This window comes from Marmota monax, unplaced genomic scaffold, assembly GCF_021218885.2.
Source record: "Marmota monax isolate L192 unplaced genomic scaffold, Marmota_monax_Labrador192_F-V1.1 WCK01_AAM20220418_F8-fsc00037, whole genome shotgun sequence".
NCBI lineage: Eukaryota > Metazoa > Chordata > Mammalia > Rodentia > Sciuridae > Marmota > Marmota monax.
In genome coordinates this window covers 13,926,290-13,952,974 of record NW_026693245.1, presented here as the reverse complement: position 1 = coordinate 13,952,974, position 26,685 = coordinate 13,926,290, and the positions used below count along the sequence as shown (strand labels likewise).

Genomic DNA, 26,685 nt, shown 5'->3' with positions numbered 1-26,685 from the left:
CTGCAAATGATGGGAGACTTACAGCAGACATGTATAAATTAAGCTAACCCTATGTATATCTTCTCAAAGTGTTATTCTGTTCAGACACATCAATAATGCATAGCCAAGGAGACAGATTGAACAGTGAAACAGGCCTCCTGACTCCAGCATCTGGTAATTCTTGACCAATTATACTAGAACTGAATGGACTCCATTCTCAGGGAGCCAAATGTGATTAAAAAAAAAAAGATACAGAACCAAGACCTAGAAATGGACACTCTGACTTGTAGAGTATTTTTCAATTTGAATATATTGGCTGTGTCTATGTAGTAAGAGGAAATGGAATACTGCAGCCCTGACTAATTCAGGCCATAAGTTTATATTTACAGTGAAAACATAAAGTAATTATGACAAAATACGTTGTTAAATTGAATCACCTATGGTAATTGCTTCAATTCCCTCACCCCACCTTTTTCTATAGATGTGTAGTCATAGCCTTTGGGAATGATGAGGATATTGTGGATGCCAGAATATCGTCCCAAGGGACACACTTCTAGTAATAGTCCAAAAGCTACTCTAGCTGCAAAATACTTGCCTACTAGTCATATGCTCTCCTCATTCCAATGCTAGGTGACGTGACCAGCATATGGCTACTATAGGCAAGCTGGTTACTGTATTTTTCAAGTTCTATCTTGATTTCTCTGGACCTTAATTTATCTGGAAGATAAGAATGAAGTATAGCATTCTCGAAAGCAATGTCATTTTGCTCTCACAATCAGTATTCACAACAGAGAGACAGCAGTTTAGGGTGCATTTAAATGTAACTAACTGCATCAAATTTAACAGATTAATTCACAAAGAGATACTGGAACAGGCAAGTGATGATTTCGTGCTCTGCCCAAAATTATAAGAGGGGGGCACAAATGAGATAATTTAGGTCTTTTTAAAGAGTCATTTCCTTTCAAAAACCTGTTATCCCCCCTACCCTGGCTTCTCAGCTTTTCTTCTAAATAGCATTGCTGACGCTTTATTAGTTAATCAATAAGACATGATACAGAGTATGGTTGTCATAAAATAATCATACCCTGGAGCATTTTGAGGCATGAGCCACTTGTCTCTAATCAGATTGGGTTGAGATTACCTTTGGATAACCACACTCCTGGGAACAGTCTCATTTCTATTATGAGTACATTTTATAATAGGGAAAAATGTACATTTCTGCAGGGGAAAATGAAGTTGGCAGTGTATACCTAACAATCATTTCAGTTGAGCTGAGAAACATTTCTCTTTTTGAACCACGTCAAACTCTGCTTCATCTATTCAAGTAATGTCAGAGAAAAGAGGCACCACACACTTGGTGTGGGGAATCCAGTACAATAGAAGCTGTATTTTACTTTGGCATTGCAAGCTTCAAATTATATGCAAACATTCAAAAAGGGCATCTGAAACTTGGCATGCATGTTTATAAATGGCACACTTTGAATCTGGAGTGGGCTTAGGTGTGTAGGTTACAATACAGGATGATCTCCCATGTAAAAATGGAACAAAGCCTTTCTCTAACTTCCCACAGAGCAAGATGTTCATTTCTGCTTCAATTATAATCCTAGGCACACTGGAGATTCCATTAAGAGCAATTTCCGTCTCTTCCTCCTTATCCTGACTAGCCAAAAATTTTAATCAAATCACATATATTAGAAAGTTAAAGACAGAAAAGCCTGGTGAGCCATGAGATACACTATACAACAGTGGCTTAGAATGGTGGAAAAACCCATTGATGAACCCACTGTAGGCTCCAAAGATGATTATAAATGCTTAGAGCTCTAGGTTCTAATCCTATTTTTATTTATGTTTTTACACATAGGTAAATTTATATCCAGGGACTTTTAACATGGGATAAATGATGAAAGAAAAAAAAAAGATGGTGAGATAACATATGCTAATTGCTCTGTGATGGAAGTAATATTTGTAACTAATAATGAAGGAGAAAAGAAAACCCAATGATATTATTGCCATATTGGTAGAATCAGATGCCTAATACTCTTTGTGTTGTTCTTGTTAGTTACATAACTCTCATAATAAAATAAAATTATTTCAGGTTGGTTTTTTGGAATGAAAGGAGAGAAGGTAAGAAAAAGAGAAACAGTCTTATTTTATGGATTTATTACATTAGAATTAAATTTAGTCTCTATATGGCAATACTGCATTTGATTAATGATACCCCCTTGCAATGCCAGTTATTTCAAGAGTCTCAGAATGTCTGTCTTGGGTCCAACAAATGCTTAATACTTCCTACTATTTCATTTCCTCAGAATTCTACTTGATCTTTGCAAAACAGCGAGGGCAGCTGGGCTCCTGGCTTGAAAGAAATGAAGCCTGGCCAGAAAGAAACCAAGCAAAGATTTGTATTAGTCATTTAAAAATTCAACTCACACAACTAGATAGAAGCATCCAGTTTTAGTTATTCAGAGAGCAGAAAGGCTCCCTATCTCAGATTCCCCCAAGTTGGGAGATTACTTGTGTTTCATACTTAAAAGTCACATTTTGCCTTGCGCAGAACAGCCCAAAGGCAGCCAGAGCCAATGTGAACTGTCCAGCCACCTCACACCTCCCAGGATGAAAGCCCTCCAGCGCTGTGTAGGTGGAGCTGGAGTAATAGGGCCTGAGAAACTCTTTGAGAAGCAGTGAGAGCCTGGTTGGCCATTCTCTTGACTGATTGGGGCTCCAAGGGGACTCTTTCTACTATCTTAACATCCCTGTTCTGTCATTCCCTACAGCCTCAACTGTGACATCACCACTTGACCAGACAGCTTTCTTCAAGATCTTTGCATGGTAAGGGGATGGGCTTCACCAACATCCTCCTTGATGGTTGATTCTTGTCAATCACCCTGCTCTTAAAATTCCTTCCTATTTACAGGACAGTTCATTATCAGTTTCTTACATTCTGCTGATCTTTCTCTACTTCTGTAGGTCCTCTTTCTTCCTTAAATATTAAACAGCTTCCCCAAACCAAGAGAGTCTTTTGCCCTTTGTTTTCATCTCTGTATAATGTATCCTCTCTCATACCAACTGTCAAACCCACAAGTCCCACTTGACTTTTCACCTGTTATTAGCTTATCACCTTCCACCAACACTCAAAACTGACTTACTGTGGTATGCGGAAAGAAGATGGCACCCATGAATGCCTCCAGCCTGGTGTCTGTATCTTTATGTAACCCTCTCTTCTTAACTGTGAGAAGAACCTGTGGCTTGCGTCAAACCAACAGAATATAGCAAAGGTGAAGGGATTTAGCAAATGTGATTTAAGGATCCTAATCAGTTGATTTTGAGTTGGGTGGGCCTGACCTATTCAGATGAGCCCTTTAACACTGGGTATAGGCATTCCCTAAAATAAGAGATTTGAAGCAAGGCACTCTCCTGTTGAATTTTTTTTTTTGGGGGGGTGGGTACTAAGGATTTAATTCAGGGTTGCTTTACCACAGGCTACATCTCCAGACTTTTTTGTTGTTGTTTTTAGTTGAACATGACAGTAGAGTATATTTTGACATAGTTATACAAAAAAGGGAATATATCTTATTCAATTAGGAGCCCAGACTTGTGGTTGTGCATGATGTGGGGATTCACTGTGGTATATTCATGTATGTACATAGGAAAGTTAAGTCAGATTCATTCCACCGTATTTCCTATTCCTGTATCCTCTGCTCCCTTTGCTTCATTTCCCTTTTGTCTAATCTACTGAACTTCTAGTCTTCCCTGCCCCCTGTTGTTATCATCTACATATTAGTGAGAACATTCGACCTTTGTTTTTTTGGGGGATTGGCTTATTTTGCTTAGCATAATAGTCTCCAGATCCATCAATTCACTTACTGGCATAAGTCATAAAGTCATTCTTTTTATGGCTGAGTAATATTCCATTGTGTATTTGTACCATGTTTTCTTTATCTATTCATTTGTTGAAGGACACCTAGGTTTGTTCCATAGCTTAGCTACTGTGAATTGAGCTGGTATAAACATTGATGTGGCTGTGTCATTATAGTATGCTGATTTTAAGTCCTTTGTGTATATACTAAGGAGTGGGATAACTAGGTCAAATCATCTCCAGCCCCTTTTATTTTTAAATTTGAGACAGGGTCTTGCTAAGTTTCCCAGGCTGATCTCCAATTTGTAATCCTTCTGCCTCCTCCTCCCAACTCACTGGGGTTATAGTTGGGTGCCACCATGCTCAGCCTCTGTTTTAAAAAAGCAAATAACCATATTGTGAACTGGCCATGGATAAGACAGCCTCTAGAAGCTGACAGCCTTAGTCCTTTAACTGCAAGGAACTGAGTTCTGCCAAGAATCCAGGTGAGCTTACAAGATCCCAAGTTCCAGATGAGAGTATCAGCCTGTGGAATCCTGAGCAAAGGACACAGCTTAGCTGTACCTGACCTCCTGACCCACAGAAATCCTGGTGGTAATTTGTTTTGCAGCAATAGAAACTTACCCTCCCAACTGCTTTATTGTTATAATTTTGTGTTCAAAGTGTGAAACTTACCTCATTCCCTTTATTAGGTACCAAAATCTATCATTTTTTTCTTGACCAATATCTATTGAATTATTCAAACGACATCCCTCTATTTTATTCAAATCATTATTCAGCAAAGATTTGTGTCCAGCTCTGGGTATGCAATGATGAGGCCAGAATGATTCCTGCCCTTATGCAAAGTAAAGTGGCCAAAATGAACATTGAATATACAATTGTAGGGGGTGCTGAAGTTCTCTAAGGAACTTGGACCTCATGTGGTTGGAGGGGAGTCCTCACCACCTCAAGGCTGAGTTGTGCCAGCCTCCTACTTTGTCTCTTTCTCTTTCCTCCAGGCACAGAGTTACTGGGTTAGTCTTTCCCAAAGATACATTTTAATTTAAGGACATTTGCCTCTGTTTGAGGATTTTCAACAGCTCCCTATTACCTCACAGATATAATAAGCAAAATAGTAATAAGGTTGTGGGCAATGTCATTTGTGCCTTATATACTAGTAACAAGAGAAGTTTGAAGACTTGAATGACGCCACAGTAGTGGTGAGTTCCTGTGAGCCAACTCTGAATTGTCTTTTCACACTGTTGCTATCTCCTTGATATTTTAAACTGTTTGTAAAAAATTATTTTTCTAATTATGAGTATGGAGCTTACAAATGTATTACATAAATTGATACAGTTCCCCAAAAGAAAACCAATTAACCCATTTTGGCCCTTATCTCTGGAAAATTTTGACTAGTCTACATGCTTAAAGCTAATCTAAGATCAATATTTGGTTCATGTCTACTCCACAAGACTATGACTGTAAAATGAGAGTCACATTTAGGTTTATATATAAATGACAATAACTCTGAAACCCCCATCTGCCAAAGAAAAATAAAGCAGTTGTAGATTGCTTTTGGTACTCCACCTGGCTCCCTCTTCTAGGCCATACACTTATAACTATGGTTTGCAATTTAACAAGACAGAGATTCCCTTTTCTCCAAAGAATTTGCCCTGGAGTCTCTTATTAGGAAAGCTATTCCCACCTACAAATCTTGTGGGGAGAAACACTAGTCAAGACTGGCTGACACATGGAATACAAGGACTGACCACCTGCCTCAGGTAGGACCAATTCTGTGATGCAGTCCATCCTCCAGAACTGTTGTGTGGGACCCAACAGAAGCTGACCTCCAGCAAGACCTTGTTTGTGAGTAGCTTTCTTCCCCTCCCCTTTGCTGCTTCCCTCATCCCCTTCTCTTGGGAACATCCCTCAAATCAATCACTTGAACAGGAATTTCTATCCTGGGATCTGCTTTTAAGGAACCAACCCCTGAACAATCCTTCAAAGAATCCCTTGTTTGTTTCTGTGAGCCACTAAGAGAGTCTCACATGTGCCTACCACCAGTCTGTCATGGTGGACTCCTGTGGCATGCTTCACCTTTCCCTTTTTGATTCAGATGTCCTTGCTACCACCCAGGAATCTAGCTAAATGAACCCCATGTGGTTTCTGTGGAAGGCTCACACTCTGAGAACAACCATGTCCATGCCAGGGATGCTATTTTTTGGATGTTCCTCAGGTTGCCAGTCTTCAAGATGTCACAGTTGGCTCAACTTCCATGAAGAATTGGAAGAATGGCCTCCCCCTTCACTTTCTGGGCACTTGGCAACAGACCTGCTAGTGTCCAGTTTCTGAGGGTCTGCTTTGTGGCCTTTATTTCTCTAGTGCTGAGGGATTCGGCCCATTTCTAGGGACACATGGCAAAGTCAATGTCATTCTTTTAAAATCTTTTTGTAGTCCATGCCCTCAACTAAACACCTCCCTCCTGTGCCAGCTGGAAGCAGAAGTCCCATGGAGTGCAAGGGCGTGTGGGAAGGAAGCGCGGTCTGTGCTAGTCTTCTGGTACCTAGCTCAGTCAGCCAGAATTTTTTTTTTAATTTGGCTTTTATTTTAAGCCTGTATCAAGGAAACCTCCTTCCTGAAACTATTTTGGATAGAGAACTTCCGTAAAGAAGAACAGATACAACCTGTTTCTGAGAAACTCTCATTTTGTGAAAGTTAATGCACTTAGATACACATGAAGAAACTTTTAAAATATAATTCTTCTAAATCTTACAAAGTTTGTTTGGTTTTATATAAGGAACTTCTAGAATAAAATCCCAGGCAATTTTCATTCTCTTTATGAAAGACTTAAAATTTACAATGGTATTTTCTTACTTTTGAGCATATGGCAAAGTTGATTTTTATGGGTAACAACTCTATAGCTATTATCAAGATTTCTGCCTGTAACATTTTGCTACACTTGCTTTACCATGTATTTACATATCTTTGTCTATCCATCTGTCCATCAATGATGGCATTGTAATTATTTTTTAAAAGATATTTTATACTTTGATTTATAACAAAAATATCCCGTATATGGGAGTCTAAATGAAAACAAATTATACGGAATGTTATCTCTTCAATAGCAAAAATACCAGAGACATAATATGGTCTTAAGAAGTGATACTTGACAGAGTGGCCTGGCAAGGAGATCTTAAATTATTTTTTTTAAAAAACGCTAGTTTTGGGGCTGAGTCTGTAGCTCAGTGGTAGAGCACCTGCCTTGCATATGTGAGGCCCTGGGTTTGATCCTCAGCACCACATAAAAATGAATAAATAAAGATATTGTGTCCATCTGCAACTAAATAAATATTTTTAAAAAAAAGCCCCACTAGTTTTGGGTGAATATTGTTCTAACACAGTGGGTAAAGCAGTGGTAAATTAAATCACATGGAAAATTGAATTGACTACCAGGCAAAGGTTTAAGTAATAATTCTCTAAAGCCCTGATCTACTCAGTCCTTGATGTGGGAAACTATTTTTATTTAATCAGTGAATAAATTGTCTGTTCATTAACACTTGAGTATAAAGTCAGAAGCTAAAGTTCAGTTACAATATTAATGCACTGAATAGAACCATATATTTCTGCACAATGATTTACAAAGCTCTCAATCACCTCTCTAACATTTACACTGATACCACTGATTTACTTACTTACTTACTTACTTACTTAATTCCATCTGTGATGCCATTTTCACCATGGGTACAGGAGTACTCTACTACTGAGCTACAATTTCTAGCTCTTTTTGAGACAGGGGCATTAAGTTGCCTAGGCTGCCCTGGAACCTGTGACCTTCCTGCCTTAGCTTCCTGAATAGCTGAGAGTACAAGTATGCACCACATCACCCTAACGGATAATAGAGATTCCTGAAGGAGAAAATAAAACAAGGCAATAATACAAATATTAAAAACCATAATTTAGAAAAAATTTCCTAAAATAAACAAATATTTGAAACTACATTTAAAATCCATAGTCTTTAAATAAAAAGAAAAAACTCTGAGCATCTGACCTAAGATGAAAAAAAAATTAGATGACAGACCATTTTGACACCAATTATTTATGGCAGGAGAAAATGGAAGTCACATATTTAATACACTCCAGAAAGGAAAAAGCCAAAGTTTTATACCTAGCAAGTCATATCTTTCACATATACAAACTATTGTCAGTAAGTGAGAACTGAAGGATGTCATTCCTGTGAGTGTTTCTTCAAGGAATCCACTAGAGAATGCGCTTTGGACAATGAAATAACTCAGATACCTATAGAAGGATTGGTAGTGATCATTAAATATATAATTATTTGTAGAACTAAGACTAAAGATTAAAAGGTAATAATATGCTCTGACAATGTAGATATAGTACAGCACAAAAAATGAAGGGGTAGAAAAAGGGAAAGCATATGCAAAAATCAAAAAAGAATTTGAACTGCTTTTAGTAAAAATAATTGCTGATGATAATATTAGAATTGTTACTCTGAGATTATTGCACATGCTGTTGGGATAAAACAAATGAATTATTATATGATATTCTAATTCTCTCATCCCTTGTGTCTATGAGAACCAAGATTCATGGTGTAGAAAAAAGGAGATACAGAGGAAGCTAAGTAAAAGCTCTATAATCATGAATTTGAATTGAACATAGTAGCATGCATTTAAAAAAAAATATATATATATATCTCCTGCTTCCATGAAAATCCTAGAAACAATGACCAATCCCCCAGATGGTGGTCTCAAAATATAATTTTCTACTGAAGGAAACCAGAGCTTCTAGAAGAAATGACTGAGGCAAGAAGTATTTTAAGATAAATCAGAAACATATCATACCAGAGTGTAAGTACACTAACAAGTAACTAAAAAGTGTCTAAAAGATTCAGGAGACAACCTAAAGAGGCTCCTGCTGGACTAAAATGTAACACTTTGAGCTTCAATAAGGACAGGAACTGCAATAAGTTGAAACCCATCAGGTCTGTATAAAGTCATCTGTTTATAATGGTATTTAAAAAAATTATCTACTTCAGAGGATGACAAGGAATAAATTTATCATCTGAAAAACCTTTAAAGAATAATCAAGGATTTATCTTGTCTTTCCTACATGGATTGTACTACTGAGTTACCAAACTATAGATGAAAAGAAGCGTTTCTTTAAAAAACTTTTCTAGCTAATAAATGCAAATGAAACAACTGAAATATTTCAGTATTTCACCTTTTTTTCCAACCCCTTGAGTTAATACCTCTGGTCAATGATGACATTACAAAAGACAGACAAGCCCCTACCACCTTATTGAAGCACCTGAGTTCAATCAAGTGTCTAGATCCAATTTGCAGGAAATGCAGGAGACAGGATCATGTTGAACTGTGCCTTGAACAAAATCTTAGACTGTTGGAAATACTAGAAAAATGCCCAAGTTCTTCAACAAACTAATTGTAGAGGAAATTAAAAGACTTGTTAAAAACTTGGGCAAGACTACACTATAAAGTCTAAGGGTGCACACTTGAGGAAAAACATCACTAAGAAACAAAAGGAAGAGTTTACTATAAGTCAGAGAGTAACTAATTCTGGAGGCAGATTTTTTTGACTCTGATGATGATTAAAAGGGTAATGATAATAACTCCTTAAACTATGAGATGAGACAGAATGAGATGATACAGGATGAAATAAGATGAGGTGAGAAAAAAATGAGGTAAGATGGGATGAGAGTGAGTTTGAGATTGTGATTTCGATTGGAATAATTTTGAAATAAAGATAAATTGAGGAAGAGGAAGAAGGGACATGAAAAGAAATAAAAGAAGTAGTTGACAACATTGAAGAGTTATAGTATTTTGGTAAATGCAGAGATTGAGCAGATAATTATAATGGTGTTGACAACAATGATTAGCATACATTGAGCATTTATTGTATGTCAGGCACTGAGCTCAGCACTTTAACTGCATTATCTCCTATAATCCTCACAAAGCCCTCTGGGATGAGCTCAATTAGATGCATGCTTCTTCTTTATCCCCTAGGCAGACAGTTCTAAGGTGCATTTTAAAAAACTCTTCAGAGTCTCATGAACCCTGTAGCAGAGGCCAACTCCATAACAGTACCTTGGACTAGCTTTCCTCTGCTCACTTTAACTCCCTGGAATTTTCCCCCAAACCATCAGTATACAAGTCTTTGTCTCTGCTCTTGGGGGAATAAAAGAGGTATCAATTGGGTTGCATGCTGCCAAGAGGAATCTGGATGATCAGTTTCAGTGAAGTAATGCGGGCAGAAGGTCAGAGGTTGGAGAAAACAGAAAATGAGGAAATGGAGACAGCCAACTGCATTTACTCTTTCAGAGGTCCAAATTCTTGGACAGTTGACCTCTCAGTTTCTCTCTCTCTCTCTCTCTCCTCTCCCTTTAAAAAGAGAAAGAGAGAGAGAGAGAGGAGAGAGAGAGAGGGAGAGAGAGAGAGAGAGAACGAACTTTTGATATTTATTTTTCAGTTTTTGGCAGACACAACATCTTTGTATGTGGTGCTGAGGATCGAACTTGGGCCGCAAGCATGCCAGGCGAGCTCGCTACCGCTTGAGCCACATCCCCAGCCCTCTCTCTTTTTAAAATAAATTATGTTTGCCAGTGACTGGGGAGAAGAGAAATGAACCCCTAGCTAGGAATGGTATGTAGGGCCAAGGACAAAGAGACAGCAGATGACAGGAATGATGAGTGTCTAGCATAAGAGAAGAAACTCGCAGGAAATGGGGAGTTGAGGGGAGAGTGGTAGTGTAGGATCTTGAGCCTCAGTGTAGGGTTGGCTTCCAGACTGACTAGGGACTCCTCATTTATAGAATTGGAAGGAAGGCAGAGTACAAATAGGTATGAATGTGGGTAGGTTTGATGGTTTAGATGGTGAGAGGAAAAAAAAAAAGGAATTCGTGACAGTTGCTTCTATTTTTCTCAAGGAGTTATGTTTTAAGGTCAAAAGCTGAGGAAGGGCAATAGGGACAAAGCAAGTTTGAGCAATAAAGGGAAGTAAAATAATTTTGGAAACTGAGAACACAAATATTTTGAGCAAGTGATTGCTAAATGGTACTGAGCACCCATTTATTTATTTTACTGGAAAGGCTGCTAACTAATTTCTGCTCCATTTTGGGGGCAGGTAGCTTTTATCTAGGTATTAGTTATTTCAAAACAAAACAAACAAAAACCCCTCATTGTTAACAACCTAATGAATTGGAAAGACTACAATGAAGAAAAGTAACATAGAGCTAGCTTCTCAGACCAAAAGCAAGTTGTTAATGAGGGCCAGCTGAAGGATGATTGCTGAAAGGAGGGATGCCCAAGGGGGAACATTAATTTGGGTCACAAAATTAGCTAAATGTTGTCAATGTACATCAAAAAACTTTTGCTGGGAGCTGGGGGGTTTATCTCAGTTGTAGAGCACATGCTTTATATGAGCAAGGGCCTGGGTTCAATCCCTAACACCACCAACAACAACAAAATAAAAAATTCTTGCTTCTAATGCACAGGTGACTTTTCAAAAGCAGTACACTTTAGAATATGTATGTTTCCTCAAACAATTAATTAAATAGAAAGATACTATTCCTCCTATCAGCAGCTCAGTTGGCTTCCCAAACTGAGAGCCCAAGCAGAGAAACCTCTAAATACCGCACTGAGCAATGACATCACTCTTTCCCTAGTTACCCAACGTGGAGGCAGAAATGAATCAGCTGGATATAAATGCAATATCTAATGGGGTGGGAGTGCTAAAACTTTTTATGGCCATGGGATCTGTCATCCCTGTAACTTAAAATGTGGTCACTCAAAACATGTAACAAAAAATGTTATGGAGCCTGTCAACGTCTTGCTTATTAGGGTGCTGGAAAAATATGTTCTATATTCATTTATTTTGGTGGAAGCTGTAAGCTTCCTAAACTTAGGAAAACTAAATTAGGGTTTTGTGGATATGTCAACACCAAAATAGGCACATTATTTTGTATCTTACAAGAGCTAGTCTACAACAAGTATCTAGTAAATATCACAAGATTTTAAAATATGTATGTTTGTTTACATAATATACATGGTTCATTCCCTTCAGCTAAATTATACCCTCTCATGCAGACACCCTAAGAAGCTGAAACAATCCTGTTCCTACCTTGATATGAAACTCATTGTCACTTTTTTCTTTGTGCTTATCATCATAGGTAACCACCAAGTAGTCTGGGTTTTTTTGTTTTAAGTGATTTGTCTTTGACAATTGTCATTATAACTTTTTGGAGCAAACATAATAAAAAAAACAGAATGATTATTCCCATTTTACAGCTGGCAAAACTAAAGAATATAAAGTTTAAATGTTCTATGCAAATTCATCTTTTATAGTTGAAAATATTTTTCAGACTGTTTTTTCAGACTGGATGTAAAATGAGAGGCCTGCGACTGGTGCCTTACCCTCACGTCTAGGGTCTGGGGTGTTGTATTTGAGTGCTAAGCTTGCTATATAGTAACTAGGAGAGAAAACACACAGTTAATGGCTAATGGACACAGTACCAAGGTAACCACTCATCATGCCTGAACAAAGGATATTCTCTACCAGAAACGCAGAACTGTTCCTGAGCTAGTATGTTGGAGTGTTGGGCCCACATTTTCTTCTAGTATGCACAGGGTTTCTGGTCTAATTTCTAGGTGTTTGATCCACTTTGAGTTGAGTTTTGTGCAGGGTGAGACAGGAGTTAAATTTCATTCTACTACATACGAATTTCCAATTTTCCCACAGGAATGGGGTCCCAATTAGACTAAGATAAATATGAATGATTATATAAAAATGGATCCTACTGTCATGTATAACTAAAAAGAACCAATACAAAAATTAAAAAAAAAATTCAAGAGCAACCAAAAAAATTGTAGAAAAGGATTTTCAGCAATTCTGCAAAAACTCTCAGTTTTTCAGTGTTTAACAATGTTATTACCTCTTTTGGAAAATAATTTTTCTAGTCTTTGGTTTACCTAGTAATAAGTTTTCAATTATTTTTTTGGAGGTTTTCTTTTTAATTTGAATAATATCTTTCTTAGCTATCTTTTCAGTTCATGATTCCTAAATAAAAGTTTACTCTTTTTTTTGAATTTTAGGATAATATACTATGGTTATTAATCTAATAAAAGTCCATGTAGATGTGCAGCCTGTATTTCTTTTCACTTTTAAAAAATTATAAGATGGCAAATAAATTGATTGAGAACCAATTGGTTAAAAAAAAATAGATCAACTGATAGGATCAGTTTTAGGCACAATATCTTCAGGCATGAGTTTCCATTAATTTTTTAATATATGTCTCTTATTTTTAGTTTTTCTAGATTACACATTTAAAATAATTTATCATGTTTAATTTTGCTAAATTTGCAGATTTTACAACAGTTTAAATGTTCAAGCAGCTTTAATAGCCTTGTCATAAACATCATCTTTCTTTTTGACTCTCATGCTACTATCCTTTGCAACATTTTGAATTCTGGTTGAAGATGCTCGTTTATCTTGTTAGATCTAAATAATGATTGTTTTATGACTTCCTGACTTTTCCATTTTAGGTATTATTATCTTAATTTCCCAAAAAAGAAGATAAGGATTTAGTTATCATTTACTTCCTCTGCACAAATTCACACTTTGAATCTCTAAACTTAGCTCTAAAACAGTTTTGGTTAGATCACTATTCAGTGCTTACATGAGTTAGGTGCTAGCCCCTCCTGCACTATATAATATACTATGATTATTTTTCCTTCCTTATGTTTTTTTTTTTATTGAACCCAAGGCACATAGATTTAGATTAATTATAACAATTATTCATGACACCTATTTATCACTGGTCTATGCATAGCTTTCTTTTATTTCCTTATTGAATTAGCTGTTTTAAATAATGCAATTAGCACCCTTGAACTGGCACCTAAAATGAAAGTTAGACTTGTAAATAACCTTTATCTAACCATCTTCTCACTGACAACCTATCCATCCTTCTACCTCTCTTTACCTAAACGAACCATAGTCCCTAAATCTTGTTTTTGTCATATCCTTACTTTCTTCTTTATATAACTTTATAGAGATGAACAAAGCTAGCAGATTATAAACAAAGCTAGTTTGGGGGTTCACTTTAATGGCAATTTTTGTAACTGGAATTATTTCATGGAGAATAAGTTGAAATTCTAGACAAAGTTTTTTTTTTTCTGTTTGAAATTATCAGAGATAACAAAACAGAGAAGAATTATAAGATTGTGAACAGGAAGAAGAAAAAAACTCAGAGAGGCAAAGTAGGCATTCAGAGCTGTATTTTCCTTAGCCATCTGCAGATTTGGAAGAGGTGACTAAATAGCTGAGCAAAGCTTTTGACAGACTCATAAGACCAACAGGACAAAATTGCAGTTCAGTGCCCCAGGGAGGAAGGGTGTAGGATATATGCTAGGTTTTAGACTGAGATCATTAATAGCTAAATCCTAGGAGTAAAAAGTGAAGGAGAAGTAGACTAGTCCTCATAAATATTGAAGCCTACCTGAAAATTCCTCAGTCCTCTAGGAAATTAAGATGATTCAATATTGCCAATGCTTTTAGCAGTCAACAGGAATCAAACTTGCATATTCACTGTAATAAGATGAGCTCTTCTTAGACCTCAGAGAATCTCTACAAGATTTCATGATATGCTTGATACGACCAAAAATAAGAAAACATGATGAAAAACCCAGAGAACAAAAGATAGCAGAGGTTCAAGATAATGGAGTTATCAGACATATACTTTAAAATAATTATATTTGCTATGCTCAAAGAAATAAGAGACAAGAAGGAAAATTTGGTAAAGAAATGGGAGCTATAAGAAAGAGCAGGGCTGGGGTTACAGCTCAGTTGGTAAAATGCTTGCCTCGCATGCACAAGGCCCTGGGTTCAATCCCCAGCACCACCAGAAAAAAAAAAAAAACACCCAGAAAAAGACTGAAATTCTAGAACAAGACCCCCAAGAGTAAATGAAAGATTAAACATAGTTGAAAGGAGAATTAGTTAACTGAAAGTTACTTGGATAAAAACATACTAAATGAAGCAAGAAAAAGAATAAAAAGTAATATTTTCTATTATGCCTTGCCTTGATAGTTTTTTTTTGTTTGTTTGTTTTTAGAGGACACAGGAGGGGAGAAAGAAAATTGAACAGAAGTAATATTTGAATTTTCCTAAAAATGCTTAAGTATATAAAGCCAGAGATTCAAGATTCAAATCACAAAAAGGATAAACATACCCCCTCTAGACACATTATACTGTGATTACTTAACTCTGAGAGCAAAGAGAAACAGAAAAAAGTCAGAAAAAGACAAGATCGTGCAGGCCTGTAATCCCAGCTGCTTGGGACGCTGAGGCAGGAGGATCGAGGATTCAAAGCCAGCGTCAGAAACAGCAAGGTACTAAGCAAATTGGTGAGACCCTGTCTCTATATAAAATACAAAATAGGGCTGGGGATGTGGCTCAGTGGTTGAGTCCTCCTAAATTCAATCCCTGGTAGCCCCCCGCCCCCCAAAAAAGACAAGACTGCCTTCAAAGAAACATCCAGTAAAACAGCATTAGTGGAAACTAGAAGACAATAAAACAATATTTTAAAGTGCAAAAGGAAAATAAGTCCCTTTTAGATACAGTGGAGTACACCTGTAATCCCAGCCACTTGGGAGACTGAGGTGGGAGGATTCCAAGTTCAAGGTCAGCCTCAGTAATTTAGGGAGAAAATGTCTCAAAATAAAATATAAAAGGGACTTGGGATGTAGGAGCTCAGTAGTAAAGTGCCCCCTACGTTCAATCCCCAGTACTCAGGGAAAAAAAAAAAAAAAATTCCCAACCTAGAATTCTAGTTCCAAAGCTAACCAAAGCAATGCTTTAAAATTGTGGGACATATGTTTTCAAACAAAAACCGAGAATGAAAGGATGTTCAACAATCAGAAGGAAAATAACTCCAGGTAGAAATCTACGAACATAGAAAGGAATGCAGAGCAAAAAAAAAAAAAAAAAGATAAATATGTGGGTAAAACAAGTAAAAATTATATATAGGAAACAAGAGAAATAATGTTTTCTGGCATTAAAACAGAGAAAATTAGAATACATGCGAATGATAAAAGAAATTTAGGTGTTTTGAAGTCTTTAAATTGTTCCAGAAGAGATTAAAAAACATTAACTTAAAGCAGGGTGAAGTGGCATTTGCCTGTATCCCCAGCTACTTGGGAATTCAAGGCAGGAGGATGAGTTGAGTTCAACACCCCTGTGTCAAAAAAAAAAAAAAAAAAGTTAGGTTTTTATACTTCAAGAATAAAGTTACAATCTCCATAATACCAGTCATAAATGATTTTTAACTGCTTTTTAAATTTACTATTAAGTACATCACACTATGTAATATTTTGAATTTCTTTATTTTTCTGGTACTGGGTATTGAACCCAGGGGTTCTTAACCACTAAGCCACATTCCCAGCCCTTTTTATTTTTTGAGACAGGGACTTGCTAAGTTGCTGAGGCTGGCACTGAACTTTGATCCTCCTGTCTTAGCCTCCGGAGCTGCTAGGATTATAAGCATGCACCACTATGCCTGGCTTCATTTTAAACTTATGCTATAATAACTAAGATTCTTCCGTATATTTATTTGTTTTGACTGTTGCAAACTATTGAAGTTTATTTATCCACTCTCCACCAATGGGAAGCTTTTCAGTTCTTTCCAGGTTTTTACTGAATGGTGTTTTAAGACTTTTCTTGTTCATATCTCATCATTCATATTAAAAACTTTCCGTGTCCACAAAGAAGGGTTATAGAGTAGGTTTTTCTTCTACTTTGGAAGGTTAATGACAAAACATAAAAAATTCTAACAGCAATGTGTAAAAGATTTTATGGATCTACAAGTCCAATATTTGCTATTACTTGGTCTTTTAAAATTTTACCAATGAAAATGACTATATTATTGTGGTCTTGATTTTCATTTTCCTGATAACCAATAATGTTGAACATCTTCTCTATGGTTAGGATATGGTTTGAGTGTGTTCAACAAAGGTTCATGTGCCAGAAGCGTGGTCCCCAGCATGATGATGATAAGTGGTGGAAGCTTTAAGGGATGGGGCTTAATGGAAGGCGATCATGTCATTGGTCCCTTAGAAGTGATTAATGTAGTTCTCATGGAAACCTGGTTAGTTCCCATGAAAATGTTGTTATAAAAAGACTGTGTCTAGGGTTAGAAATGTGGCTTAGTAATAGAACATTTGCCTAGTATGTATGAAGCTCTGGGTTCAATCTTCAGAGCTATAAAATAAAATAAAACAAAACAAAATAAGTGAGCCTGGTTCCAGAATCTAACTTCCTGTCTCACCATGTGAACTCTTTCCCACATTCTCTGCCATTGTGATGCCATTGAACCCTGAGGACCTCACCAGAGATTTAACAGATGGGGTCGCCTGACCTTGGACTTTTAGCCTCCAGAACTATGAGCTAAATGAATCCCTTTTCTTATAAAGTATCCAGCCTCAAGTGTTTTGGTTTATTAATAGAACATGAGTACAATCTCTTTTTATGTTTATTGGCTAGTTGTGATTTTGTCTTCTATGAAAAAAATATAAATACATTTATTACATGGTGCTAAGGATCAAACCCAGGGCCTGCTCATGCCAAGCACATGCTATACCACCACTGAGCTGTATCCCTAGCCCTGCAAAATACTTCATGATGCTTGCCTATTTTTCATTGTTTGTGGTCTTATTGATTTTTAAAAGTTCATCATATAATCTTGATATTTTTGTCATTTATGTATATTTTGAGCATCTCCTTCAAGATCCTAATTTGTCTTTTTACTTGTTTTAAGGTCTTTTAGTGAGTAAAAATTCTTAATTAAATTAATAAGCTGTATTATACTGTTTAGTTTTCTGTGAAGTTAATGATGTTCTTTTTGTAGATTTGCTAACTTTTGTAGGATTTGTCAGTAATTTAATCCAAGTCCTTCCCAAAGTGTGCACATTTCCTATTAAGATAATTAAATTAGGCATTCGATCAATTTCATCTTCCTGACAATTCCTTCCTGGAGCTCTGTGACCCATTTCTTCCTAGATGTATTCTCTAGGTCCTGTTGTTATGGGAAGACCTCTCTTATACCAGTTCTGCTTGGGTCCTAGGTCTTCCTCTTTTTGGGTTACTTCCTTGTTTGTAGTTTCCTGAGAAAGGAAGCAAGGAAGATATATTTTAACATTTTGTCTCCAAAGCTTGAATGGGCACATTATTGAAATGAAAAATAATTTTTCTTTAGAAATTTGAAGGCATTGTATTATTGTCTTATAGCTTCTACCATTATATTTTGAGAAATTTGGGTGCCATTCTGGGTTTTTTGTTTGTTTTTTGGTAGTGGGAATCGAACTCAGGGGAACTTTGCCACTGTAGAGGTACATCTCTAGCCCTTTTAAAATTTTTTATCCAGAGACCAGGTCTTGCTAAGTTATTAAGGCTGGCCACAAACTTGTGATCTTCCTATCTCAAGCTTCCCGAGTAGCTGGGGTTACAGGCTTGCACCACCACATCTGGCTGCCTTTCTGATTCTTGATCCTGTTTTGAAACAACCCAACCTCTCTGGATATCATAGGATTATCTCTTTGTCCCTAGTCATGATATGATATGATATTGTGTGGGTCTATTTCAGACTACTGTGCTGGCTGACATGCCTTTTACTTCTAAGATATTTTCTTAAATTACTTTTTTGTAGTTTCTCTTTTTCTATTTTCTGCTTTCCGCCCCCTGGAATTCCTATGACTTAGTTATCAAATCTTCTGGAGAGGTCTACTTCTTTTTTTCCCCCTCTCCTATTTTATATATATATGTTTTCTTAGCTTCTCTATCTATCTTCCACTTTATCTAAACTGCATTCATATTTGCTATCACAGAATACTAATGATGGTTCACATTTTGGGAAGTGCCTTTGTTTCTTCCAAGTGTGTTTGGGTCTCAGTCATATCAGAGGCTTTCTGTACCTTTCTGGTGTTCCTGGCTCTTTTGCTTAAACCAAAAATTGTCCACCAGAAAAGCTGATTAGGAACTCTGCACAATGCATGCAATTTTCACCGTAGGGCAATCTAGCTGAGTTCATTTTTGGGGGGATTCCCACTGTCAAGATCTTAGTTCAGTCTCTTGGGAAGTTCCTGATGTCAGTATCTTACTTCTTTCTATTTTTCTGCTAGGAGCATGTTGGTTTGACAGCTAGCAGTCTGGGAGCTGAGAGGGTCAGGGGCAGTGGCTGTGCAAAGTGGGAAAGGGATAAAAGAATAATTGCTTCATTAACACACTGTCAGAGAAGACTTAACCTCATCTTCACCCTCACTTTCCAGAGGTACCTGGGTCTTGGGGGAATTTTGTAATGTAAATCAAGTTTCCATTCAGCTTTCCTAGCCCTCTGCAGCCTGCTGTCAGTACCTGTGTGCTTTCCAACCTCCACAATTTTGAAGTGTTATCCTCTTTCCTAGTCTCCATAAAGGTTAGCTTTTTAAAGGATTGTCATATCAATTCAACAAGCATATACTGAGCACTTATTATGTGGCAGGTTCACAGAATCATTACAACTTAATGCATTTGTGGGATTTTGACTGTTTTCAAATGCTGAACTGGAATCATAGTTATTTCTCAAGCCTCTGTTTTCTCCTTGTAACCACTGGGCTACTTTCTCCAGCTCCAATGTCCTTTATTTATTCTTTTTCTCCAGGGTACCATTAATTCTTTTCTCATCTTCTATCAACTGGGAATATCTTTTTCTTTCTTTTTTTAAATATTTATTTTTTAGTTGTAGTTGGACACAATACTTTTATTTGTTTTTATGTGGTGCTGAGGATTGAACCCAGGGCCTCGAGTTTGCTAGGCGAACACACTACCACTGAGCCACAACGCCAGCCCTCATCTTTTTCTTTTAGATTTAAGCACATAACCTATTTCTGAATTGTGCCTTCCTTCTACTTAAAAATGCCTCCTTCACCAATTCGCAATAGACAGAGAGGACTTTAAACTCCAGCTAGTAAGAAAAATTTCTGCCAATTGTATTCAAGCTGAAAATGGAGCATCCTCCCCAGTCTGACTGGGCAGTGCCATGATTCTTCCTATGTCACAGACCTGGCAAGAGTGATTCAGAGCTATCACATATTAAAATGATTATTATTTACTAGACTCCACTACATAGCAGACAGGGATTTTCACACCTGTTAGGCAGCATTGCTTTCTGGAGACACAGTATCTGTATTCCAATCCCTCTAGTGATCAGCTGTATGACCCTGGATGAAATATTTCTTTATGCTGTTTCCTCTTTTGTAAAACAAGTAAGATAATAGTATGGATCTCAAATGACAGCTTTTTCATCTCTAAATGAAGATAATAGTGGTAAGTTCTTCAAAAGACCATTTTGAAGATCATATGACTTATGTCAGGGCCTCAGTTAATCCCTGGGGCACAATGGGCATCATATATTTTCTATCTTCATGATTATATTATCATTATTTTATCATCATGCCATTCAACAGATGAGGAAAGAAAAGTTCAAAGAAATTAACTGACTCTGTCCATGACTAGACAATAAGTGAACAGCAGAATTAGAAGGTAAACTCAGGCAATTCTGATAACACCTTTTTCACAGTATCAGTATAGTACATGTCCTTTTAAAAATGCAGTTTTTTAGTCCTAATGATTAAATTTTTATTATTTACCAATTATTCATGGATAACATGGAATTTAAGTTGAATAAAACACACTTAGTTGGCAATAGGGTTTCACAAGTGGATGAGAAGAGACAGTGAGGAGGCTGCCCATGCATGGGGCAGTCTAACATGGGTCTCAACCTGGGCGGGATGAAGAGTGTATCCATGTGGGGTGAGGGGAGGAAGGAGCAGCTGCAGTAGAGCCCAAGGAGGATAACGAGGACATTTGTGCAGGGAAGTGGACAGCAGTAGTGAAAAATATTTGTTACCTACAGGAACCTTCATTAATTAAGGAAATACATGAAAGATAATGGGAGACGAGTTTCTCATTGTCAGAGTAGAGAGTTACAAATACAGAAAGAATGAAAATGAAAATCAACTCTGTGGTATTGAATTGGAATTGAGGGTATTTATTGGTTAAAGAAATGAACATAGTAGTTTGCAAAATTCCCACAAAGAACGCTCCGAGCTCAGGTGGCTTTAGGGTAAATTTTCCGGAACATCTAAGGAAGAAATAATAAAAATTCCATTCAATCCTGCCAAGAAATAGAGGAGAAAATACTTCCCAACTAATTGTCTGTGGCCAACATTACTACGGTACCAAAAATCATACAAAGATATTACAACAAAAAATAACTAAAACCCAATATTCCCCATGAACATTTATGCAAAATTCTAAACAAAGTACCTTATCAAATCTAACAAGATGTTAAGAAGATATCATCATGCAAGTGGGTCTTATCCCAGGAGGGCATAGTCAGCTTAGCATTAGAAAATTAGCCAATGGAATTCATTATGCTAACAAACTGAAAGACAAAAACTTAGAATCATCTCAATTGAGGTAGAAAAGGCATTTGACCAAACCCAGCAGAGATTCTTCTCCACCCCATCAGGGACAACCTCCATTGAAAATCATGTTTCAGAGGGAAGAACATGGACAACTCTCTATTCTATTCTTGAAGGTATTAAAAACTGGGTCTCCACTGTCATTCTTGCTACCTGCTGCTCTAGCCTATATTCTAACTTGATGACCTCTTACTAATCACTTAACTTGGTGTTTCCCAAATTCTGTTCATTGGAACACTAGCATTCCTTGAAACAAAAGCTGTACTTGGAACCTCAAGATGAACAAAACCTGAAGAGTTCTAACTCCTCCACAGGGAAGAAAACATATCCAAGATCTTTTTCTTTCATGGTAATTTCAACCATTGCTGTCATTGCTGTTCCATCAGGGCAAATTATTCTATACTTGCTGCTAAAAGCATTTTATTTTGACTCACCTGTCCATTCTCGCTTATATATTATAAAATAAGTTATGGGAGCTGAAAAATATCACGGTGAGAGCAGTCTGGAAAAACATTGCGGAAAGGTAGATGTCTCTGGATCTAGCCTGCTGCCAGTTTAATCTTTAGACACCAGTTGTACATGAGACTCCTCTGCCTGAGTAACTTCTTACCCCCACCATGGAAACTGGCAACTTTTCCTAGATATAATTCCAATTTTTTGATTTCAATATCTTCTATATTCATAAAAGAATCAAAAGCCTTTACCCCAGAAATATTGTCAAGAAATATTTTAAAACCACAAAAGACATCAGTCAAAAAGACACTTTAGGCAGTTCTGTAGAAACACTTTAAGGGTCTTCTCTCTGTATCCAACCAATAGAAAGTCATGCAGCTAAAAGAAAATTTCTTCTGGTGTTTGCTAACACAGTATTTCTTTCTATAAGTATGGAAAACATTAAAGAGAATTGTGTCCTGTGAGAGGTGAGTCTATAAAGAAGCTGGGCACAGGGTCATAAAACTACCACAGAAAAACAAAATTAAAGGGAAATCTAGCAGAGAGTGCTCCTTTTGTGTGTTCAGGGCATAAGAGACTTGTGCTTTGTGCAAAGACCTGCACATCTGGGAAGCAAATAGTTTAAATAAGGTAGTAATATATATAAGAGCACCTTTTGAAAATTACAATCCCCAAGGAAAATAAATCATAAGAATCTTCTCACTGCAAAAAAAGAACACATTTGTTAGAACAAAGGCATAAAATGAATAGTGGTGTGGGTAATATGTTGAATTCACAAAAAGTAGTCTTCTTTTCCAGCCTGATTCTGCCTAAGAAAAATTTCAATTAAAGTACCTTTTCCTCAACACTTGAAATAGTTGTTGGATGACTTGTAAAGTATTCATGTTAACTGCATTAGGCCAGTGGTCATTTGGTGTACGCAGGAACAAGACTTCAGCTAACTCAGAATAGTGTGATAAACATTTTGATTATTCCTGTGAAGCTTTTGAACAAAGCCCCCCAAAACAGGAAGATACTGAAATTAACTTATGGCCATAAGGCCAAAATGTGCACAGCAACTTAACTTACAGCAAAATCAGGCCATGCTTTGAAGCACATACAGGTCTATCAGAAATAATCATCTCATCTCTCAGCATATTATCTATTTTGTCTTCCATGTCCAAAGGAGAACAAATGGCCCAGATTTTAATTTAAATAGGCCTCACAAATACACTAATATTCCCCATTCTTAGGACATGTACAAAGGAGTAAGGCAGTAAAAACAAACAAACAAACAAACAAAAAACAAAACTGAGGAGAAAACATAGAATTATATTGATTCATTCAAATTATTATTTTCTCTTTCAGGAAAGCAGCTTTCAAAACAGAACAAGTATTAAGCTAAACTAAATCACCTTTGCCACCTGCTTAAGATTAAGGAACAGTTAAAGTTCTGGCTATCTGAGAAATTGTACTTATTTGTACAAATAATTTTACTCCAAAGTATCAAAGCAATGGGACTTCACATCTGGCTAGCATTGCAATGACCCCTGGGAAGTACATAAAATAAATGGAAGATACAGTTTCTGCCCTCTATGGACTTTTCATGCTGTGTTAGAATTCTAGAAATGAAATCAGAGATGGTTTAAAACTAAATATAGATTTTCTTAATGAAATGTACTTGTAGACATTAATCTTAAGCAATGGTACAACTGTCGATACTCTACTTTTTATTTATCGGCATGAAAATGGCCATCTCTGTGTCAGACAGCACCTGCTACCTTAGAATAGACAAAAAAACCATTAGATTACTACCTCCTTCTCTTTTTCCTATGAGTGGCAGTTAAAAGGAATATTTACTCTTAGAGCTATTCATAGACTGTGCATGTTATTGCTTTCTTGTATGTAACACTTCATATAAAAACACCTTTAAAAACTTACAAGGGTTAGTATGCTAAGCATTACGTACATACATGTATTACACACACATACATAATCATAGTCTAATAGGCTTGTGATAAAAAAGAATAGTGATTCTATATTAGACTTATTATCTTCTGTTGAATACATATTAAGTGTTCAAATGTACTTAAAAATTAAAGAGGGTTTCAAAGTGCATCAAAAGTGCTATACTGTGTCATGAGTATTTGAGAGTTTCAAAGATTTATGGGTTTTTGGCTGGTGGTGGAATTGCATGTATGTATCCTTATTCTCTCTCCTCTCTTTCTGTTTCTCTCTCTCAATTGATACAACTTGCTGATGTTAATGATGCAGAAGCAGTACTTGAGACAAAGGGGCATGTTCCTGTCCTTAGAGCTGCAACAGAGCAGCAACTCTACTTTGACCTTATACCTAATAGCCTGTCTTTAACTTTCCTGCTTCCACTAGCATTGTTGATTCTAATTTTAGAAAAAGTCTGCTTCTCTGAAATAAAAATAAACAAACCTTAACTAACCCAGCCACATCCACCTATAATTTATTTGACTTAAGCTTTAATCAACCTACTTTTCCTCCATGTCCCTGAATTAGTTGGGTACTAGGTTATTGTGTCATCAAATTATCTCCCTTCCGTCTGCCCTGGATGAAAACCTATAACATTTAATTACTGAAAATACAATATCCTTAAAGTCTCTTTTGGTCATGATCCTAATACAAATCTTGGTCAACAGACAGACAATATCAAGCTATAACATATAATACCAGCAAAAAACTGGATTGGGGCCGGGTTGTGGCTCTGCGGTAGAGCACTCGTCTAGCACCTTCGAGGCCCTGGGTTTAATCCTCAGCACCACTTAAAAATACATGAAATAAAGGTATTGTGTCCAACTAAAAAATAAATATTAAAAAAATCTTGAGTTAAAAAGCCATGCAGTTTTCAACTAAACTTTCTCTCTGAAGATTTTCCCTGAAGAATATCATGAGATCCTAGGTTACAGCTGTGTGCCTTCCTTTACACTCCTCAGGGATCATTATGATCAAAGAAAGAGAAGACCAAAGTAAGAACAGGATCTAGAGCTTACATATTATTAACATATTAGTGTATGGTTTTTGTTTGTTTATTTTGGTACTAGTTATTGAGCCTGTGGGTGCTTTACTACCAAGTTACCTCCCCATTTTATTTTATTTTGAAATAGGGTCTCACTAAGTTGCCCAGCTGGCCTTGAACTTGAAATCTTCCTGCCTCAGCCACCTGATCTGCTGGCCCCACCACATCTGGCCAGTATAGATGGTTTTAATTGAACACTTAACCACAAATTAAGTAAAAGTTTTAAAATTAGTGAAATACTTATGGTAAGAGGCTTACTTGTTAATTCATGAAAGTCAAGATCATACCTATTCAGATAATTGCAGCCATCTAGTAGCTCCAATTGTAATTTTATTTGCTTTAATTTACCTATCTCAAGATACATATAACAAAGTCATTATTTTATTGAGTTACACTATTAGTTTTAAATTTTTATAAGCCAGCATATAGTTATTTGCATAATGCTAAGTTCTGAAAAAGGGTATCAAGCATGTAAATTCACTATGTATGAGTAAACAATTGTTGCTATGCTTAAAATCACACTTTCCTCAGTTTCTGGACAGCTAGGGATTGCTTACATAAATAAATAATAAGCTGTGTATACACAGAAAATAAAATTTTAAATACTTATCTATGTGTCAAATAGTGTTCCTTAGATAAGGCAAATGGACAATTTTCACTCAATGCACATAATACCCCCTCTCTAGATGTTAATGCTGTATTTGATTATAACTCAAAGTAGGAAATCTAAAATAATTGCCCAAAGCATAACAAAAGTCATCCAGGTAGACTACAGTTTCACAAAAACTAAGTGCTTAAGAAGCTCTCAGTATCTGAAATTGGAATAGAAGTCTTAGATATAATACTTTTGATATCAGGAAAAAGTATTAATAAATAACAACAACAACAACAAAAAAATACAGTCATCTCTTTTATATGTGTGGTCCTTGATGTTTTGTTGCCTTTGGTGATGGAATCCTCTTTTTTGTGTTTGCGATCCTGCTCAGGCTCATACTCCAAGAAGTCTCTGCTCATCAAGTGAATAAAGAGGATGAGGAAGTTGGACAGCCAAAAACATCCCACCAAGAGCAGGATCGGATTGCAAAGGAGGAAAAGCCATAACTGTGTTCTCCTGCAAGCACGAATTGACAGCTTTGTCCAAATCAGTAGTTCTCATATCATGTCATCGCACCTGGGGAGTAAAACAACTCCTAATGCCTATGTACTAGCCCTAGAAATAGTGATTTAATGTTCTGGGATTTGGAATTTTAGAGATAGCCAGATGATTCTAATGTGTAGAAAAGTTTGGGAACAACTGGCTTATATTCTTTCATATTTTTGCCAACATGGGTTCAAATCAACTTTAGCATGTTTCCAAATCAGTCTCATGCCATTATAAAAAGACTAAGGAAGGACTATTTGTTCTGGAATATTCTGAAAATCCATGGAGGCAAACCAAGATTCTAAGCAAAACTACAATGTAACTGAATTATTCATCATTGTCAAAAGGAGAATGAAAAGTAGGAACAAAGGCATGAATAAGCTGAGTTTTATTATGTTATCTTCAAGACAGTAATTAGTATGCATTCTTTTCAAAGCCATGCCATCCAAAAACCAGACTGAAGAATTAGAGAAGAACATAGCCTACACAATCTGTGCTTAAGTAATGATCTGGATTTGTATCACCTAGTCCAGCTTTTGACTTCACTAGATGCAGTAGGGGCAGTTGTTGGAGGAAGGAATAAGAATTGGGCGCTACACATAAACTTCATTAATGTTCTTGTTGGAAGGAATCAAAATGACCCAGAGGCAGCCAAGTTGAATTACAGGTTTGATGTACATATGAGATACAAGTCAATCGGACATCAGCAT

The 26,685-nt window shown here is 36.6% G+C and overlaps 1 long non-coding RNA gene across 1 annotated transcript; it reads right to left on the bottom strand.

Moving 5' to 3' along the window:
• Positions 1–20,899: 20,899 nt before the first annotated feature.
• LOC131424626 (uncharacterized) lies at positions 20,900–22,511 on the bottom strand. The gene is made up of 2 exons (XR_009227976.1): positions 21,199–22,511; positions 20,900–21,013 (listed from the first exon to the last, which is right to left on the bottom strand). It is a non-coding gene; the product is annotated as an uncharacterized LOC131424626 (long non-coding RNA).
• Between the last annotated feature and the right edge of the window lie 4,174 nt (positions 22,512–26,685).